Consider the following 10,984-nt stretch of genomic DNA (forward strand, 5'->3'; position numbering starts at 1 on the left):
CAGCAAACATATAATGCTTTAACAAAACAAGCATATGAATTTTAGTGTGATCCTTGCCCTTGCTTTTCCTTGCTGAGTTTTCCAATGTCTGGCACATATTTGGATACATTAAGATGCACACAGACTTCTGAGTGATCAGTTGTTAACCGGCTCCAAGAAGGACAGAGGACAGATTTCATGTGTGAAAATACCTGTTCACACAGGTATGTGGATCCAAATGCTGAAAGCATTGCAAACGCAATTTTCTTCAAACAGTTAAATTTCACTGGCAGGGATGTCCAGCGGGTCATAATAGAGGCCCCATGATCTCTCTCGGTAGCTTCAAGTGCACTCAGCAGATCTCCAAACTTTGATGCCCACAATTCTGAGCTTTTTAACGGAATGAGCTGCGTTTCGAAATCTTCAACACCCATCCACTGAAATAAAGACAAATCCAAGTCGCTTCCGTTGAACTTTTCAGGTTTAATTAGAAAAGAAAGCTTCGGGCCAAATCGCTGGAAATCTTGAAATCTGTCAGAAAATTCTGATTCCATGTACATTCCAATCATCGACATTGACAGTGCAACGTCTCGATAGCTCTTTTATGTGTTGGAAGTAGCGGAAGGTCGAAGTTCGAATATCCTGAGAAAAAACTGCAAGTTTTACAACAAATGCCTTCCAGGTTTCATAAAGATCCAGAACCGATTGCCCTGCACCCTGGAGATGTAGGTTGTGTTCGTTTAGGTAAGCGGTGTTAGAAACATGAACTTACACAGCCATTTGTCATCATCCAGTTCAAGGTAATTTGTCCTTTTTCCGACAAAAAGGCCTTGATTGCATCAAAACAGTTTACAAAGCGCACCAAAACCTTGTCACGACTTAGCCACCAAATGTTGCTGTGAAGTGGAATTATAAGCACTGTCCATCTCTTCTAGCAGTGCTTGAAACTGTCTGTAAGTCAAAGCAGATTGAGCAACAAGGACATTTACAATTTGCACCACTGTATTCATCACATTATTAAGCTCTGAATTTGAAATTTTAGCATACAGGTTTTCTTGATTGATGATACAGTGAAATTTGACTGTCAGGCGGCCAATCTGATCTTCAAGTAACTTTACAAATCCCTTCTGTTTTCCGACCATGGCAGAAGCACCATCTGTTGTCATACAAAATATTTTTCTGATGTCAACTCCTCATTCTTCAAAATGGTTTACAAAAGTTTCCGCTATATCTTCCCCCTTTGTAGTGCCATGCAAGGGTTTTAGGCAACAAAGTTCCTCTTGGATTTCATCGGAAGCACAATATCTGGCAACAACTGCAAAACGTGGGACATCATTTATATCCACCCTCTCATCAACTGCAATGCTAAACACTGCTGTATCTTTTAATGCAGTTGTCTGCTTTTCATTAATGTTTTCTGCCATTTCACTTACGCATCTCTCAACTGTTCTGGCAGAGACAAGCAGTTCTTTTATTTTAGATACGCATCTTTATTGGCAAATCATTGAACAAAACCTCAGAATTTCTGAGAAAAAATTATTTTATATATTCCCCATCTGTAAACGGCTTTCCATTTTTTTGCACTGCACTGTGCAATCTTATAACTTCCTTCTGTGGCTTGATTTTTACTTACACTTAAGCATTTAAAATCACTGCTTTGCTTCTCATATCTTGCTACTGCCTTTCTGATCGATTCAGTCTTGTCTGCTTCGTCAAGAAAGGTTTTCTCGTGCTTCATTTGTAAATGTCGTCGAACACTTGATGTGCGACAAACAACAATTTCACAACAGAAAGCACAAACAGCACAGTCCTTCTTTTGAATAAATCCAAATGTGTCTGTCCAAGAAGGCTGAAATGAACGGACATCTAACTTTGCTTTTGTCAAATGTACCCCTCAACTTACAGTGGAAAAATAAATGCGGCAGACGGCACTGTTACACGTGACGTGATAGTGATGTAAGCAGCAAATCAGGACTTAAAAATATCCCAGTATAGTGGCACTGGAACAATTTTTAAGGTGGGGTGCCAAACTGAGCCCCCTCTTGCCCCTGTCTGCATCCCTCACTGCCCCAGGCAGCTGGGGTCAGCTGCAGAGCCCCAAGCCGAGGCCAGGAGCAGAGCCCCGGACCGGCGGACGGGACCCCAGGATGGCAGCAGAGCCCCTGGGACTCAGCAGCGGGCTGAGCAGGGCCGGCGGACGGGATCCAGGATGGCAGGGGGCCGGTGGTAGGACCCCAGGCCAGCAGCAAAGCCCCCGGAACCGGTGGCCGGGACCCAGGGCCGGCAGCAGGCTGAGCGGGGCCGGCAGACAGGACCCCGGGTGGCAGGGGGCTGGCAGTAGGACCCCAGGCTAGCAGCAGAGCTCCTGGGACCGGTGGCCAGGACCCGGGGCCGACAGCGGGCTGAGTGGGGCCAATGGACGGGACCCCGTGTGGCAGGGGGCCGGCGTCCAGGACACCAGGATGGCAGCAGAGCCCCCGGGACTGGTGGCCGGGACCTGGGCAGTGTGAGTGCCACTCAAAATCATCTTGCGTGCTGCCTTTGTGCCATAGATTGCTGACCCCTGTTCTAGACTGAGCACTTAGTCCCATTGGGTAGATAGAAAGATTAATCTAAATAATCTATACAGAGCCCCTGGAACCCCATTAGATTGGGACCCTAATCCATGAACTATTGGAACTCGTTTACAATTTTTTTCTTAAACATTGCATGAATATATTGTCTCATACTATAGAATTAGAATTTATAATCCCTATTCCATGCTGAGATATCTTTGAGCTATAATGTATCTATCTTTAGATAGGTTTTTCCCTCAAGACACATTTTATCAAAAAAATCTGATTTAAATTTATAAAATCAAGTTTTTTTAAATCATTGATTTCTATCCACCATGGCTTGCTTAGAAAGAGCTGTGTGGTAACTTGTGACTGCTGCAATACCCTGGTCATAGCCCTTGGCGAGAAAGCAAAGCACAGGCGGTAGCCTTTAGACAGACTGGTTTGCTGGGAATATCACAGTGTAAGTGCAGCCTTAAAACCATCTGGTCAGAAGGGAGTGGGACTAGGGTTCCTGCCTAGGGACAGATGAGAGCTGAGACTTGACTGGGAACCCCTGAAGTAAACTACACAGTGGGGATGGGAGAACACAGGTGCAGTTACCCCAGAAACTGTTATGGAGGCATCTCACCTGAAAACAAGAAAAGGCAAAACTTATGGTGAAGGTGCTATATCTCTGGGAGACAAGTTCTACCACCACAAAAAATTCATCCTGCACCAACAAAAATAAGCAAGGGCACTGCTATGGTGAACAGGAGCATGAAATTAGTGAATTACTGAGATAGGAGTACTTAATAAGAAATGCTCTGCCAGAAGGGTTAAACTCAGAGCTATGGCAAGTCTCACATTAGCTGCCATGAGCTGTCTGTTGAAAGTGCACCAGCACAATTCAGGGTACGTGGCTGGATGTGAGCACCCTCGGAATCTGCATGGAGAGTCCCAGACAAATGCACTACCTGGCCCAAACTACGCTCAGTATTGAGATCACAAAAACTAATTTAGCTGAAGGGAAACGTGGCTTCACCAGGAGGGATTTAGGGTCGGTAAGGGTGGAAGCAGGACACATTAGAGGTTTTTGGCTAACAGTGCTGGAACACAAGTGTTTTAATAGAGACTGGGGTCTGTCCAAACAAAAGCAGTTGTAGTGTCGGAGTGTGCTTCCACAGTAGGATCAAGGCCTAAGCAACATACAAAATGAGGCTCCATCCAGAGGCATAGGTTTTCTCACACAGAGCCAGTTAAAATCAATAGAAGTTACGCATCTAAACAGGGCCGCCCAGAGGATTCAGGGGGCCTGGGGCAAAGCAATTTCGGGGGCCCCTTCCATAAAAAAAAAGTTGCAATACTATAGAATACTATATTCTCGGGGGGCCCCTGTGGGGCCCGGGGCCTGGGGCAAATTGCCCCACTTGCCCCCCACCCCCCGGCACCTAAATACCTCTGAGGATCTGGGCCATGGTTTATGGCCCTGACCCTGCAAGTTGCTCCTGAAAGCAGAGCCCCATTAAAGTCAGTGGGGCTACAAATACAGATCAGTTTACCTGATCAGGGCTTTACATAGTATGTAAGTGTCTCAGGATAAGGACTGTCTTTATGCATTGTATAGCACCTAGCACAATAGGGCCCAGATCCTGACGGGCCTCTGGACATTACCACAATATGAATACTCAATAATTAAAAAGCAAGTCTTGAATTCGTCACAAATGCAAGAAGAAAAACTAAACCAAATTCAGCCCTAAACTTAGCTCAAGAAAACCTGAAATAATACCTACAGCTTTTCCATGTTCAGCTATGTCAAAGGAAATTCCTTAAAACATCTTTCAGGAATGCATCTGACTGGCACACCAATAGCACTGGCTATACTGTTGGACAGACATCTTATGGCAACATACAGAAGCAAACTATGATATTGATACTTTCTCATCTGTCATCCACCTTCAAAATTGTCAAACATGAAGTAATGTTGATTCAGCTACTTCTTGTGGCAGGAGTCAACAAAATGGCACTAAGCTGGCTATTCTTATTCCTTTTAGAGTCACGATGGGCAGCTGCTTCCCCTCTCCAACAGTTGTGATGCATGAATTCCTTCTGTTATTGCTGCTCCTATTTAACACCTGTGTATTACCATTACAGGACATTGTAAAACTGACAGGCTGCAGTGCAAGAAATATTGCCAATGACACATAACTCCGTTTCTTTTTCATTCAGTGCAACGGTGCTATTTATTCCAGTGTATCAAGGAGACTGGCACCTGGAAAAAGGATAGTTGGCTCAATCTGAACCAAGACCTAAGAGGTGCTAGTTGAGAGAAGGAATTCTTCAAGGGCTGGAGATCACCTCACCTTCTCCTTGACTGACACCATCATTTTTCCCTAGCAGTTAAGAAAACTGCAGCTTTTGGGTCATGTTGGACTCATAACTGACTCTTGACACCCAAATACCAAATTCCATCCATCTTAAGTGTAACCCTTCTGCCCATCTAAGTTGGCAGCAACAAGGGCCGGGTTCTGTATCTAGGGGTTCCGTTTCAATAACGCAATGCAAAACCGGCTCGAGCCCCCACCCAGTGACCTGGGACAATTACATACCACCCCCTGGGCACCACTAAGAGGCAATACTTCCCCTCTCGCAAGCACGGAGTCTGAGTGTAACAGAAAATGTTTAATAACATGAGGTACACAACATCAGCATTAAATGGAAAAAACACCACAACTAGAGTTTTTAGACCAAACCATGAGCGAAGACCCACCCCAGCAAATTGGGCCGTGTCCTCTCCCGTTGGTTCTTGAAACCAGCGACCCAAGAATCACCAAAGTCCCAAAAGTCCACCAATCCCAAAGTCTCTTGGGTCCAGCAACCCAAGAATCACAAAAGTCCCAAAAGTCCGACAACCCCCCAAAGTCTCTGTCCATGATCAGTGCAGCCCCAGAGTTCAAGGGGGGGGGGGTGAGCAGGGTGTTAAGGGGCACCTTACGTGATCCGAGGCCAACCGGCTGCTTCTCCGTGGGGTTCCACTGCAGCCTTCACCACGAACTGCTCCACTCCACCCGCAGTCCCACGAACTGCTCTGGCAGCCGCTCCGCTCCGCTCACCGACCTGTGAGCCGCTCCGCTCCGCTCACCGACCTGTGAGCTGCACCGCTCCGCTCACCGACCTGTGAGCCGCTCCGCTCCGCTCCGCTCCAGCCATCCCTTGGGCCGCTCCCACAAGGCTCTGCTCTGCTAGCTGCTCCTCCAGCCGCTCCGCTCACCGACCTGTGAGCCGCTCCGCTCCGCTCACTCCCCGCTAAGCTAAGTTAGCTTAGCTATAGCTTCAGGCTCCCCCACTAGTTAACACAGCCTCAGTGATCTCAGCTCTTAAATAGCTTTAGCTCTTTTGTGATTTCAGCTCTTAGTGATTTCAGCTAGTAGTAGGGGAGCCCCAGTGCTGGTGCACTATTGGCCCAAAGCAAACTCAGCTCAGCAGTCTGTAACTAGACTCCTAAGGGAATCAAAGTTAGCTCTGACATTCAACAGTGGAGAGAGGAGGTAGTGCAATTGGTGTTTCAACCCCCCCTTGGGGAGGGGGCCACACCATCAGGTACAAATACCTGTCCCCATCCTCTCTCAATTCACTGGGTTTTGTAACCCATGCCCCTTGACAAGCAAATGCTACTTAGGTAATGGTGAAAGACTCACTCAGTCCTTCTGTCATACAACAGTTCCACTGGCCTTGATTCACAGAATCAGGGTAACAAAACTTTATTCTTCCTGCCCCAATAACAGAGAAACTGGGGATCCCACACCAGCCAAAGTAACCACTTTGAGTTGCTGTGGTTTCATGCCAGGCGAGTGGGTGTGCCTATGCAAACAAGGTCAGCCCCTGGAGTTCTTTTCCACCCTCGCCATAATTTACCACCAGATGTCAGGGTAGAGCTCATCCTGACTCTGCTTACATCCTCCCCCCAGCCGAAAATTTGTCGTCCCGACAAATCACACTCCCTATTATAACAACTCACTGGTTCCCTCCAAAGGGCCTCAGATAGCCCACTCTAGCTTCCACAAGCCTGTGTGCTAAACATATTGGTTCCTCACTAGTTACCCCAGGTGCATCATAAGTCAACCGTTTTACTGGTCTTATTACCCTGTCTCGTCTATTGAGAATCTCTGTTGCCGTGGTGGGCGGGACAGCCTCTTGACCGATGGATGGAGAGGTTTCCTTTGAGGGTCCCTCGGCTACTGGCATAGGCCCCTGCATTTCTAGTTCTAACAGTGGAGGGTCCAAGGTGCCCAGGACATCCTCCACCTGTATGTCTCCACTGTCCAATAACCTGGGTGTGTCATCACATGGGGGTCCCACCAGTGGTTCAGGGGTGTCAGGAATGGGCCTAAATACTTCTGCCATGGGGTTTAGGGTGGAAGAAGAGGAGCTCTCTGTTGGTTCAGCCGATCGAGACTGAAATCTTGTCTCCATCCCAGGGTACACCATGGTTGTGTCTTCCTCCTCAGACTCACTCTCAGATGTGCTGCATGGGGGTAGGTTAGCTGCCGGGGGCTGGCTGTCCACGTTGGAGGGCGGCTTTGGTCCAGCACCTTCGTTCTGCCCAGTTGCCCTGTTGTGGCCCATCTCATACGGGGTGCCTACCAATTCCCCCACAGGGAGCAAAAGGTTTCTATGCACTGTCTTTGTCTGCCCTGGACCCTCTTCAGGTTTGATCTTGTAGACCGGCAGGTCTCCTAGCTTTTCCATCACCAAGTAAGGTATTGCCTTCCATCTGTCGGCTATCTTGTGTTTGCCAGCAATACCCAAATTTCGCAGCAGAACTCTGTCCCCCGGCTGGAGTTCTTGCAGACGTACCCTAGCATCATATCGATGTTTGTTGCGGTCGGCGTTCTTCCGAGCCGCAGATGTAGCTAAGTGATAAGCATCCCGCAGCTTTTCTCTCAGTCGGGATACATATTGCTGATGAGTTTCATAGCTATCTCCATCCTCTGATACACCAAAGCACAGGTCTATGGGTAATCTTGGTTCTCGTCCAAACATTAAGAGATATGGGGTGACTCCTGTAGCATCATTCTTTGTGGCATTGTAGGCGTGCACCAGATATGCAACATGTTGGCTCCAGGTTGCTTTCTGCTCTGGTCGCAAAGTCCCCAACATATCTAATAGGGTTCGGTTGAACCTCTCTGGCTGAGGATCACCTTGCGGGTGATAAGGCGTTGTTCTAGACTTCTTAATTCCCGCTATCCTCAGCACCTCCTTCAGAAGATGACTCTCAAAGTCCCGCCCCTGATCCGAGTGTATCCGGGCTGGAAATCCATAAACTGAGAAATATTTCTCCCACAGTACTCGAGCAACCGTGGTGGCCCTCTGATCACGCGTGGGATATGCCTGCGCATATCGTGTATAATGGTCAGTCACTACTAGAATGTTCCCAATATTCCTCTTGTCTACTTCTAAAGACAAGAAATCGATGCATACCAGTTCCAAAGGTTTGGTGCTGGTGATGTTCTTGAGATATGCAGCCCTCGTGGGCAGAGTTTTCCTTTGAACACATCGAGCGCAAGTCTCACATTTCCTACGAACATCTTCAGCCATCCGGGGCCAATAGAATCTACTACGAAGAAGTTCCAGGGTCCTCTCCATCCCTAAATGTCCAAAGTCATCATGCAGGGCCCTCATGGCCAGGGCTCTGTACTCTTTTGGCAGCACTAGCTGTGCTCGTTGCTTTTGTAAAGGGTCTGTGGTCACTCGATGTAGCACTCCCTGAATCAGTTTTAGTTTGGTCCATTCTCTCAATAGTAGTTTACCCTCCGGGTTAGGTGGGACAACCACAGCTGGGCTTCGCCCCTCCCTTTTGGCAAGTAGTGTATCACGAATGCCAATATCTTGCAGCTGGGCTTCCTGCCAGTCAGCCGCATTGAGCATGGGCAAAGGAGATTGGTCCAACGCAATATAGTTCACTGAAGCAGAAGGCACGCATTCAGGGGGCAGGCCCAAAGCTTCTGCAGCACATCCATGAAGACTCTCATGGGACTCTGGCTCCCGGCGACTCACACTGCAAATAGCCCTCACTCCATCTGTGGGTATCACAGCAACTCCTGGTGCCTGTGGACGCCTGGACAATGCATCTGCATCTACATTGCTTCTCCCTGATCGGTATTGAATGCTGAAGTCATAGCTAGCCAAAGCGGCCACCCATCTTTGCCCTGTAGCATCCAGCTTAGCACTTGTTAACACATAGGTCAGTGGGTTGTTGTCTGTCCACACCTGGAACTGAGCACCATATAAGTAGTCTCGAAATTTCTCAGTGATGGCCCATTTCAAGGCCAAGAACTCCAGCTTGTGGGTGGGATAGCGAGTTTCACTATCAGACAGTCCTCGGCTGGCAAAGGCTACAGGTTTACGTCTTCCTTCCACTTCCTGGTACAGTACTGCTCCCAGACCCTCCAATCTGGCATCAGTATGCAGGATAAATGGCTTGCTTGGGTCAGCAAAGACTAGGACTGGAGCATGAGTTAGGCAAGTAATGATTTCTCGAAAAGCCCTTTCACATCTCTCATCCCACCGTGGCCCAAATGGTTCGAAGGGGCCATAGTGTCTCTGCACAGGAGGCTTTGGGGACCTTCCCTTATTCTTGGTCTTAGATTTGTTCCTGCTGGACTGGTATCCCCTGGTAAGATCATTCAGAGGTTTTACAATCGTAGCATAGTTTTTCACAAATCTGCGATAGTAGCCACTAAACCCAAGAAAGGTCTTGAGTTCTCTGTAGTTACTTGGACATGGCCATGTAGTGAGGGCTTCTATTTTATCGGGATCAGTACTCACACCCTCTTGGGACACGATGTGACCCACATACTTCACTGAGGTCCTGCAGAACTGGCATTTGTCAATTGAAAGCTTCAAACCATAATCCTCTAACCTATCAAGCACTTTAAGAAGTCTTTCTTCATGCTCCTCCAAGGTTCTTCCAAACACTATCAGGTCATCCAAATAAACTAACACTTGCAGTAAATTCATGTCTCCCACAACTTTCTCCATAAGACGTTGAAATGTGGCAGGTGCTCCAGAGATCCCTTGGGGCATGCGTTCAAACTGATAAAACCCTAATGGGCAGATGAAGGCTGTCTTCTCCTTATCTGCTTCACCCAGAGGGATCTGGTAGTATCCACTCCGAAGATCCAACACAGAGAACCACTGGCTTCCCAGCAAACAGTCTAAGGCATCTTGGACTCGAGGCATTGTGTACTGGTCAACCACAGTACGGCGGTTTAGGGTGCGGTAGTCAATACACATCCGGATTTTCCCATTCTTTTTACGGACCACCACAATGGGTGAGGCATATGGGCTGCGGGACTCTGTAATGATGCCATTCGCAGCCAGCTCCTGAAGATGTTGTCGCACATCTTCCATCTCGGAGAGGGCAATCCTCCTAGATCTCTCCCTGAAAGGTCGAGAGTCATGTAGTCTGATGTTGTGCTCTACTCCTTTTGCACATCCCACATCCCACTCATGCAATGAGAACACCTTGGATCTTTCACAAAGTTTCCTCCTCAGGCGATCTTTCCACTCCTCGGACAACGGTGAATCTCCAAAGTCAAACTTTGCAGGGTCTATTGGCGGAACTTGAGTCTCACACTGGGGTTTTACAATTGATTCAGGCTCAAAGAGATCCGCTATCTTTTGTCCTTGCTTCACAACAACATCTCGACTTGTTTCATTAGCAATCAGTATAGTCACCTTTTCCTGGGCTTCAGCAGGTAGGGTTATGACTCCACTGGGGACCAGCACTCCTTCCGGGAGCTCTCCTTCAACCGGCTGCTCTACCATTGCTAATGCCCCTTTACTGCCTTTCAGCCGAGTACTCATGACAAGCACTTCTTGCTCCGTCCTTGCAGGCACTACTAACGGGGTTGTGCCCATGTACTTCAGCGCCCCAATCGGTAGCTCAGATGTCTCCTTTTTAGCACCCTCAATCTTCCTATAGGCTTCAGCACAAAGCGTATGGATCATCAGGGTATTCAGGTACTGGTCCCCAGCCCGTCGTCTGCAGTAATCCGCGAGCACCTTGAAGAGACTGGAGTTGGTCCCTATCAGCACAGACACATCAGAGGTCCCTTTAGGGTCAGGGCATATTAATGCAGCTGTGTCCACCTCTTCTCTTACCCCAGCAACCTCCTCTGGGAATTCCAGGTGCACTATGACATACCCTTGGTAGGGGTATTCATCCATGCTGAGGCCACACAGACCAACGCCAGTCAGTGGCTGTATAGGCAGGTGCCTAAGCATTTGTTGGTAGAATGACTGAAATATAATAGTCACTTGAGATCCAGTGTCAAGCACGGCTTTACACTCCACCCCTTCAATCTTCACCATGACCTCTGCTCGAGGCCCTATCAGTCCTGCGGGGATCCCAGCTGGACGGTCTTTTCTGGGGGAATCTTCAAATCCTGCAGGCCTGGGTGGTCCCC

The sequence above is a fragment of the Chrysemys picta genome, chromosome 7, assembly GCF_011386835.1.
Source record: "Chrysemys picta bellii isolate R12L10 chromosome 7, ASM1138683v2, whole genome shotgun sequence".
In the NCBI taxonomy this organism is placed as follows: Eukaryota; Metazoa; Chordata; order Testudines; family Emydidae; genus Chrysemys; species Chrysemys picta.